Genomic DNA, 10438 nt, shown 5'->3' with positions numbered 1-10438 from the left:
GGGATGTATCGTCAAAATTTGTAATCCCCCTTTGGCTTTGGGGAGTGAAGAGAAGGTTTTTTTCTTCTGCTACCAATGAAAAACAAGTAGGCAGTGATGGTGGGAGTGACAGTGAGGCACATCTAGCAGGTGTCTGAAAACAAGACTGCCTACTCATTTTTCATTGGTAGGCGGGCAGGACTAGCAGAAGAGACAGGTGGGCCATTGGGCCAAGAAGAAGAGACGGCCACGGGCCGTTAAGGTTTGCACTCTGCTGCAGCATGCGCAGGTATGTGGTTACGCTGCGAGCACCCCAAAAAAAACACACACAAAAAAAAAACATTATTTGCAATTTGAAAAATTCTTCTATTTAGTAAGTCTGTGCGGGCGAAATTGGTCTGGTCTGATTGTTGACCCCGGGGTCAAGGATTGGATCATGCATTGGACCCTATTGAGGTCTGCAATGCTGTGGCCCTTGTACCATTGCTTGTAAAATGGAGTTTTCTGGATATCGGGTTTCCGGATAAGGGATCCTATACCTGTACTAGCTGATATTGATAGTGCTATCATTACATATATCTTCAAGCAAAACTAAACCTTTATAAAGTAGGTAATATATGCTGCACGTCATTTTTGGCCTCCACAGTCCTTTAGCTGTAAAGATCTGTGTCTCCAAAGATGCCCCAGTAGCTCCCGATCTTCTTTTCTGCTGATTCACTGCACATGCTCTGTGCTGCTGTCACTTACTGAGCTTAGGGACCCACTCACAATATAAATCACTTACAGGATATAAAAAGCACAAAAAGGCTTATTAGCAATTATTTAAGATTCTAATTACATGGCAACTCAAAAGTCAGTGAAATCTGCATCAAAATTGAATAATCAGCCCTGTGGCACCGGCTTCTAATTGATAATTTTCAACAACCCCTAAGTTTAGCTATTCAAAAAAACACACAAGAGTTCTAGTAATGGCAGGATCATAGAAAAAAAAGACACAATTCTACAAAAATGTTAGGATGCACCTTTTTTTACTAATGTAGCATCAATTCGGCTTGAAATGGCTTTGCCACACAGTAGGCCTTCTGGGCAATATTCCCTTTAATCTCTTGTAGGCTCCATGAACTTTAAATTATTTTTCTGTTACATATTTTTAATAACAGACCACAGAGTGAGGTTTATCCCAGGCCAATACTTATTTGCATGTGTGTCCTATAACTTGTGTGTACATAGGCAAGTGCCCATCTTAGAGGGAACATTGCTTTTGAAATCCCTCCCTGGCAATAAAGGAAAAAACTGCTAGCACAAGAGGATAGTCATCACAAACACACTTTACTATTCCACATATCGAACAAACACAGCAACAAAACAGTGACGCAACTGAAGCAGCAACAACAACGACACTTCCAACAAGACTGACAAGGAATCCCAGGCCGCCGCCCACAGTAATCTGAGCCAATTGCACCATACAGGTGAGCGCTGCACAGTCGATCCCTTTCCCTCGATTTCACAAAAGCACAACAAAATTGCTAGGGATGCATTAAATGCACACTATTTTAGGAATTGTCTGAATCCTAAATCCTTTATGAACAATTCAGCCTAATAATGAACTGAATCCAAACCCTGATTTGATATGTAAATTAGAGCAATGAAGGGGAAAATGTGACGAAAAGTCACATGATTTTTTGGATTTGGTTTGTCGAGACACTTGGATTAAGGTGAATCTTTGCTAAATTCCAAACCAAATCCTGGATTCAGTGCATCCCTAAAATTTGCGGGCACAGAGGAACAGCAGCCATGGCTTGCTGACCTGCAACCCTCCTATAGCTTTAAGTTTTCTAAATAGCAGCACAAATTGCTATGTGTTTTACCCAGAATGCAGCATTTAGACTGACAACTAATTTGCATGAGCAGGGGCGCTCCATGAATGAGGCGGGTTGAGACACTCGCCTCAGGTGGCAGTGCCCCCGTGGTTGCCAGGGGCGGATCCTGGTAACTAAGAGCCGAATTTCCGTTTTTCAACCCGAGATCCCTCCGGCGCTGAAAGGTGAGTGCCATGGGGAGGGGCGGCAAAATGAAGGCCATCTCAGGCAGCAAAATGTACAGGATCGCCCCTGTGCATGAGATAGCATGTGCCTCAATGTGATGTGCGCATGGCAGCTGACAATTCCTGTGCACTCTTGCACAACTGCAGTTGTAGTCGTGTAAAAAGGAACTGTGTATAATTGATAATGTGACCCTTTGCTGGTACACTCTCTTATAAAATATAATTTTCTCAATACAGGGCCTGAATCCCCGGTTCAAGGAAAACCGAAACAAGTTGATGTGGGGGATTGTGTGATACCTAAATAAACATAATCACTGCTACATCCGTGAGTGCTTCTAATATCTTCCACTACATGCCTTGAACGGGGAGCAACTGGGAGCTGGCTGAAGATTGGTGAGTGCCGGTGCATATACTGACTAAATATATATATAGTACCCAGTACTGCATTTGAAAATATATCAACTGCAGCTCAAATTATACTGTACTTTTATGTGCTTGGAATACATAAAAAAAAATACTAAAAACCTGCAAAGATCCTCCCTCCAAATTTCAATGATTAAACACTACAGCTCCTCACCACCTATAGCCAATAGGTGACCACGCCCATTTTGTGGCCATACCCCCTAATTACCATGTTCATTTTACAAAATTTGGCAGGTTATGAAAGTTTGAACACGTTTCTGTGATTTTTTTTCATTTATTACAGTTTTGCCAATGAAGGTGAATTGCCCTATAAGCTGTGAGTGTAACTTTCCCCAAGGGACCTGTTATCTAATATTGCTACAATCTGAAATTGTTACAAAAGTTTCCAAGTGCACCTGGTGGCTGTTCTGGGCTCTCTGCCAAAAGCTAATTAAGTTAGAAACATTGTTTATTTTTCTGGCTGTTCAGTGCAGAGAAAAACGGGACTTTCCAGTACAAACGAGGGACTGCGGGTTGAGATGTCAAAAGAGGGACTGTCCCTCTAAAAACTGGACAGTTGGGAGGTATGTAGATGCTTTACTATGATTTATTGCTTCACTGCTGAAATTGAAAAGCACGCTGTTTGCAATAAATTCATGGTTATATAAACTTAATATCTGGACTTCAAGAAGCATAAAAGCATTTTCCTTTCCATAGATGATGTCCTGAACACTTTAAAAGACTGTAAAACTGAGGAGTATCTTCATATCAAATATAGAAAATTAATTTTAAAATCCATCAGACTGAAGCAGCTTCTAGTGTTAAGCAGGCACAAAGAATTGGGAGCTGGGGCTTTGGAATAAATGCTATTGAACGTATGGGCACGTTTGATTGTAGTTTAGAAAGATCCCATCAAATTACAATCAAATCTCAAGTTGGCCTAAGCCAACCCTCTCCAGGGTAATGAGTCATTGGTGACAAGTAAAATAGGCTCTAGGTAGGACAAATGGATTATGTTCACATGATACATAAATACAACATAGCAAATAAGGTTGAATAAAAGCTCAGCATTTACAAAACAAGCTAGAAATTAGACAGGAGGAAAACAAACCCATAGAAGTCAATGGGAGATGGGTTTCCGTCAAATCTGAAAAAGTCGCGGTATTCGGGCATCAAATCCGAAAATGTTGTGGTTATTTGCTCGACAAATCAAAATAATTGCAGCATTCGGATTTTTTCCCCGCACAAGAAATTTTCGGGAAAAGGATATTAAATAAGGGGGAAAGATTTGGTCGCAGTAGTCTTCAGAAAATAGTGAGAACTTCTTGGATTTTGATAAATAACCCCCTTACTGTCTGTTTGGATCTTCTAATTGTAAGCAGTACAATAGTTGACGCACTGTCAACTGTACTTCCTTAGCTTTCCAGGTGTTGGACTGAGAAAAACATGGAGAAATCTTGTCTGGCATTAAGAAGCCTGGAAAATAAGGTGCATTTGGCTTGATTTTATCTCCAGGGTCACACACAAAAATAAGAATTAGTTGCCAGAAATATACAGAGATTTAAAAAAGTTATATATCACACCCCATGTTAATCCACAAATGCGAAACTCACCTCTTCTTCTCTGTGATACTCTGATATCAAATTGAAAGGCACAGTGTACAATGTACTTGACATCACCCCAAAAAATGAGCAAAGGACTAGGGTGGATTAGACATTAGGAAATAACCCAATAAATCCAGTATGAGCCCAAACAGGAGGTAGCCAAGAAAATATAGGCCTTTTAATCCAATATATGGAAGAAGTGCTTTCTGAAGGTCTGTCAGAAAGATGGAAATAGGTTATAAGATTTCTATAACTTAGATTGAGTACTTTATCGTTGATGTAAATGTATTATTTATGTAAATAATGTCTACAGGTATATATCAGGTATGGGATCTTTTATCCAGAATTATGCAGAATTCTTGGGGTTTTCCCGATTAGGGATCTTCTTGTAATTTGGATCTCCATACTTTAAGTCTGCTGCAATCATTTAAACATTAAATAACCCCCAGTGGGAAAATATTGCCACCAATGGGGATTCACGCAGCTAAGTTACAATCAAGCACAAGTTACTGTGTTATTATTACAGAGAAATGGAAATCATTTAATAAAAAAACATTTGCTGAAAATAGACTCTATGGGTAGTGATGGGGGAATTTATTCGCCAGACGAGAATTCACGGCGAATTTCCGTGTTTTGCCGCTGTCTAATAAATTCGTGAATTTGCCATGACAAAAGTTTTTTTTCTACGCCGGTGACAATTCCGACGCCAGCAACAATTCTGATGTTGGCGACAATTTCGACGGCAGCGACAATTAAATGGACGCCCATTCACTTCAATGTTCTTCAAATTGACGCCCATGAATTTATGCCAGTGTTTTGCGAATCATTCTCTGTTTCGTGAATTTCGCTGACGCCAGCAACAATTCTGATGCTGGCGACAATTTTGACGCCAGCGACAATTAAACTGAAGCCCTTTCACTTCAATGTTCTTCAAATTGTCACCGGCGTCAGAATTGTCAGCGGTGGCTAATTTTGACGCCCTAGAATTGATGCCAGTGTTTTGCGAATCATTCGCTGTTTCGCGAATTTCGCGGAAAATTTTTCACATTTTTCAGTGATGTGAAACAGGACAAATTCGTCCATCACTCTCTATAGGGGATGGCCTTGTTCTAATTAGTAGCTTTCTGGATTGTGGGTTTCCAGATAAGGGATCCTATCTCTGTATTACATTGACAGGTATAGAATACATTATCCAGCAGCCTATTATCCAGAAAGCATCAAATTACGAGAAGGCCATCTCCCACGGACTCCATTATAATCAAATAATTCACATTTTTAAATGTGTAATAATAAAACAGTAACTTGTACTTGATCCCAACTAAGATATAATTAATCCTTATTGGAAGCAAAACCAGAGTATTGGGTTTATTTAATGCTTAAATTAGTTTTTAGTAGACTTGGTATGAAGATACACATTACAGAAGGATCCCTTATCCAGGAAGCCTCAGGTCCCAAGTGTAACACTAATTTGGTTACTGTCTCTTTAAATCACCACTTACCCTTGGCAATCCAGGGGCCCTGAGTCCCTTTTGCATTGAAAAGTACTGGGAACTGGGAATTACAGCGCAGTGCCTCCACCTAGTGAACACTGAGGAAGACACCTCAGGGGGTTACACTAGGAATAATAAAACACACAGTTTGCAATTTGAACCAATATAAACTTTATATAAACAAAAAGTAAACACTTGGGCAACTAATACACTCTGCACTCCTACACTGGGGACACGTGGGACACTCCCTAAACCACTATTAGGTGCTTAACTGTTGCTTCACACAGTCCTTGGTAGATATCACAGTCCTTGGTAGATATCACAGTCCTTGGTAGATATCACAGTCCCAATCCTCCTGAAGGGGTTAATAATCACACAGTTCAAATGATTGTCCCTTCCCCAGAGCTCTTACTCCCCAGGTAGCGCTACCTTATTCCCCAAAAGTACCTCTCCCTTTTGAATGTTGGCAGCAGCTCTCTCGTAGCAGGTAAAGGGTTAACAGCTGTCTTCAGTATGGGGCCCCACGCTTGTATCCGTGCCAGTATCCTCCCTTGGGTGGCTCACTCACCGGGGTGCTCTCAGAGGAATTCACACAGGAGATCACACACAGCTCTGCAGCAGAATCAGTCTCACTAGTGGCACCTTTCTCCTTCTGAGTTTGCAGCAACTTGGCAGGGGACAGGCTGGGCTCAATCTCCCCAGATTCAGCAGCTTCTTCTCTGCACCTCACAGTTTTACAGCTACTCACGCTGGCTCTCTCAGCTCTCTTCCTGGGAGACCCTGTGCTTTTGGCTCCAAAGTCAGGCACACCCTTTCTCCCCAGGATGCACTGGGGTTTCCAGCCAATCGGGTCACTATCCAGCATGCAACTGGGCTGGATGATGTCACTGGAATACAAACAGGGGAAGGATTCTTCCTGTCCCCTACATTCTCCCCTTGGACAAACCGGCAACGACCTCGCTTGCCGTACGCCCTGGCATGCCTGAACAGTAAAACAGTCAATAATATTGGTGTCACTACTGTTACCTGAGACCCTAACATTTGCCCTACATGAAGACCTGCGCTTACCCAGACCCAGTCCTTTAGATCTATCGGGGGTATCAGAGGTTTCAGGGACCACCTTCATGCCAATAGGGTTCTCCACAGTAGTCTTCTCTCGACTCAACACCTTATCCTCTTCAAGGGAGTCACTCTCACAGATGGAAGGCTCATAATAAGACTTCTGTACTGTAACATTTTTGTAAGTCTTACAATTCCGGGCCTGATGACCCATCACTTGGCACTTGTAACATCTTCCAAAGAAACTTCTACGCCTGCGGCGTACTTTACACAGTGCAGATTGGGTTTCACCTTCATCAGGAACTGGACAGTTTGGCTGGATGTGGCCAAGCTTGCCACACCGGTAACACTTAGGAATTTTCTTAGCCTCAGCTGGGGGTGGTCTGGCTCTCTCTGACAGTTGAGCTTTTAACTCCTCCAACTCTTTGCGAAGCTTCTTGTTTTCCTCCAACAGTTTAGCATCAGCAGGGGATTTCTCTGTATGCCCTGAAGTGGGACTTCGTCTGACCCTCACATAGGCATCCGCCTCCTCTCGCCGCACTCTCTCCATCAGAGCAATGTACCCAGGGGGTAACTTATCCTGGTAGTGTGCTCTAATTGTCATGGCAACAGGGTCACTATTCAGGGTCCCTCTCTTCAATTGGCGAATTCTCAGAGGATCCATTTCACCGTCTGAAATTGCACCACGGCTCACTAGCAGTCTCAGGCCTTGTTCTAGCCGCACAAGATAAACAGACAAATCTTCCTTCTCTTTTTGAAAGGTAGAGTGGAAGCGATGAAGCATCTCTGTAGCACTCTCTACAGGGCCAAACGTCACCTCCAGGACTTCAATCAGATCACCTGAAGTAGCATCAGGGTGGCCAACCATATAGGATTTAACAACATCCACGGCAGGACTGCGGAGACTCTCAAGGATCTTCCTTCTCATAGTCGTCTCGGGGCCAGTCCAATCTCTCACGGACACAACAGTGGAGTCTCTCCAGCTCTCAAAGGACTCTTCACCAGTAGGTACAGGATCTGTGCCGGAAAACACTTTAAGTCTCTTAAAATTACCATTCCAGGCCAGCTGTGTTAGTTGGTCAGTCAGTTGTCCCAGCGCGCTCACAATCTCTGGGGTATCCAGCCGGCAACCAGAGCTATGCCGACTCCCCTTGGAGACCACGCTCTCACAGGATGGACATCTCTTTACTTGACTCTTCCCAGCTGGTGAATCAAACAATGTCTTGTCCCGCAGCACACTTTCCTGTGCCTTCACAGCATACTGAGTAGTAAGGGCATCACCCTGGGAAGTTAACTCATCTGCATCATCAGACATATCAGGCAGAACAATCTTCCAGGGCCCTTCACTTTCAGCATCAATATCAGGGGGAACCCGGTCACGATCTATCTCTTTAGGGCTTTCTATAAGAACATTTAGTAGGACCCCAGCAGAATCTCTCCGTGACGCAGCCACTCTTGGGCGGTAAAAAGTCTGTTCCCCATCGAGAATTTGGTAAATAAATTCTTCTTTCACTCTGGGCACCATAGGCCCTACAGCGGCAACCTTTCGAGGGTTAAGTCCCAATGCAGTACACCACTGGCGAACAGTTTGTGGAGTTTCAAATGAAGACATATTTTCATCAAACATATCCAGCTTCCCAGTCGACATCTCAGCAGTGCCTCCAAAATGTAACACTAATTTGGTTACTGTCTCTTTAAATCACCACTTACCCTTGGCAATCCAGGGGCCCTGAGTCCCTTTTGCATTGAAAAGTACTGGGAACTGGGAATTACAGCGCAGTGCCTCCACCTAGTGAACACTGAGGAAGACACCTCAGGGGGTTACACTAGGAATAATAAAACACACAGTTTGCAATTTGAACCAATATAAACTTTATATAAACAAAAAGTAAACACTTGGGCAACTAATACACTCTGCACTCCTACACTGGGGACACGTGGGACACTCCCTAAACCACTATTAGGTGCTTAACTGTTGCTTCACACAGTCCTTGGTAGATATCACAGTCCTTGGTAGATATCACAGTCCTTGGTAGATATCACAGTCCCAATCCTCCTGAAGGGGTTAATAATCACACAGTTCAAATGATTGTCCCTTCCCCAGAGCTCTTACTCCCCAGGTAGCGCTACCTTATTCCCCAAAAGTACCTCTCCCTTTTGAATGTTGGCAGCAGCTCTCTCGTAGCAGGTAAAGGGTTAACAGCTGTCTTCAGTATGGGGCCCCACGCTTGTATCCGTGCCAGTATCCTCCCTTGGGTGGCTCACTCACCGGGGTGCTCTCAGAGGAATTCACACAGGAGATCACACACAGCTCTGCAGCAGAATCAGTCTCACTAGTGGCACCTTTCTCCTTCTGAGTTTGCAGCAACTTGGCAGGGGACAGGCTGGGCTCAATCTCCCCAGATTCAGCAGCTTCTTCTCTGCACCTCACAGTTTTACAGCTACTCACGCTGGCTCTCTCAGCTCTCTTCCTGGGAGACCCTGTGCTTTTGGCTCCAAAGTCAGGCACACCCTTTCTCCCCAGGATGCACTGGGGTTTCCAGCCAATCGGGTCACTATCCAGCATGCAACTGGGCTGGATGATGTCACTGGAATACAAACAGGGGAAGGATTCTTCCTGTCCCCTACACAAGCATCCTGGATAACAGGTCTCATGGGCGATAGGATGTTTACATGTTCTAATTTCAGTCTTTTTGAATTTCAGTTGAAATAAAATATTTGAAAAAAAAGAGTAATTAAATTTTTTCTTTCAATAAACAGGCCCCTTAGTTTTAACATAAAATGCCAAAATATAACATATTGAAAGGGTTACTTAAACTGACGAAGAGAAAAAACAGAACGTTTATTTTCATTTTAAACATCTATCGGACATTATGAAGATGATCAGCTCATATAAGAAAATCATTATCTTTTTTTTTCTCTCAAATCAAATCTTGTCAAAACCAAGCGAAAAGATTTACCCACTAAGGGAATATTATCTATAGGAACATTTAGATTCCCGAGTCCTGTTATGGCTATTTGTGCTTCTTTTTCATGGATTTTCATTCAAGCTGTGCCCCACACAACATTTAATTATGTATTTTTCGTATGACTGAGGAATCACATGGTTAAAATGAAAGGTACTTACATGAATACAAAGCGGAGGAGATTGCATTGATACACATAACCCAGCAGCCTACTTCCACTCCTCTTTCATAGATGTGATATGCCGTGGAGTTATGTTCTGCATATGGATTTCCATGGTATACGATCTGGAAATTAACAATGGACAAAGAAGCTCAGGAAAAGTGAATAACTTGTATTTAGTCTGTTAATGATTTCCACGTTTCCTTTATGGAATATAAAGAATGTCGGTAGGAGATCGATGGTTATGCTTATCAAAAGAGGTCCACGTCAAACCTCATTCCTGCATAGCGGCAGCTAACTCAAAGAACCAAAGCATTTTTTTATGTCTCCATTAAACATATTGATTCAACAGCTACAATCTTTTTTGGGGAACCTTCAGATGTACTGTAGCAGGGGTCCCCAATTTTTTTTTTTTTTACCCGTGAGCCACATTCAATTATAAAAAGGGTTTGGAGAGCAACACAAGCATGAGGGATACTGAATAAGGACTGTGATTGGCTATTTGGAAGCCCCTATGTGGATTGGCAGCCTACAGGAGGCTCTGTTTAGCAGTACATCTGGCTTTATACAACCACAACTTGCCTCCAAACCAGGAATTGAAAAATAAGCACCTGCTTTGAGGCCACTGGGAGCAACATCCAAGAGGTTGAGGAGCAACATGTTACTCACGAGCTACTGGTTGGGGATCACTTGTATCTGTTGATCACTGAGTGCACTGATATTTATTAGATGAA

At 42.8% G+C, this 10438-nt stretch overlaps 1 pseudogene; it reads right to left on the bottom strand.

Moving 5' to 3' along the window:
* Positions 1-1291: 1291 nt before the first annotated feature.
* The window catches only part of LOC108705441, a 78171-nt pseudogene continuing 69024 nt past the window's right edge, over positions 1292-10438 (bottom strand).

The sequence above is a fragment of the Xenopus laevis genome, chromosome 1S (genome assembly GCF_017654675.1).
Source record: "Xenopus laevis strain J_2021 chromosome 1S, Xenopus_laevis_v10.1, whole genome shotgun sequence".
NCBI classification, from domain to species: Eukaryota; Metazoa; Chordata; class Amphibia; order Anura; family Pipidae; genus Xenopus; species Xenopus laevis.
This window is presented reverse-complemented; position numbering and strand designations above follow the sequence as displayed.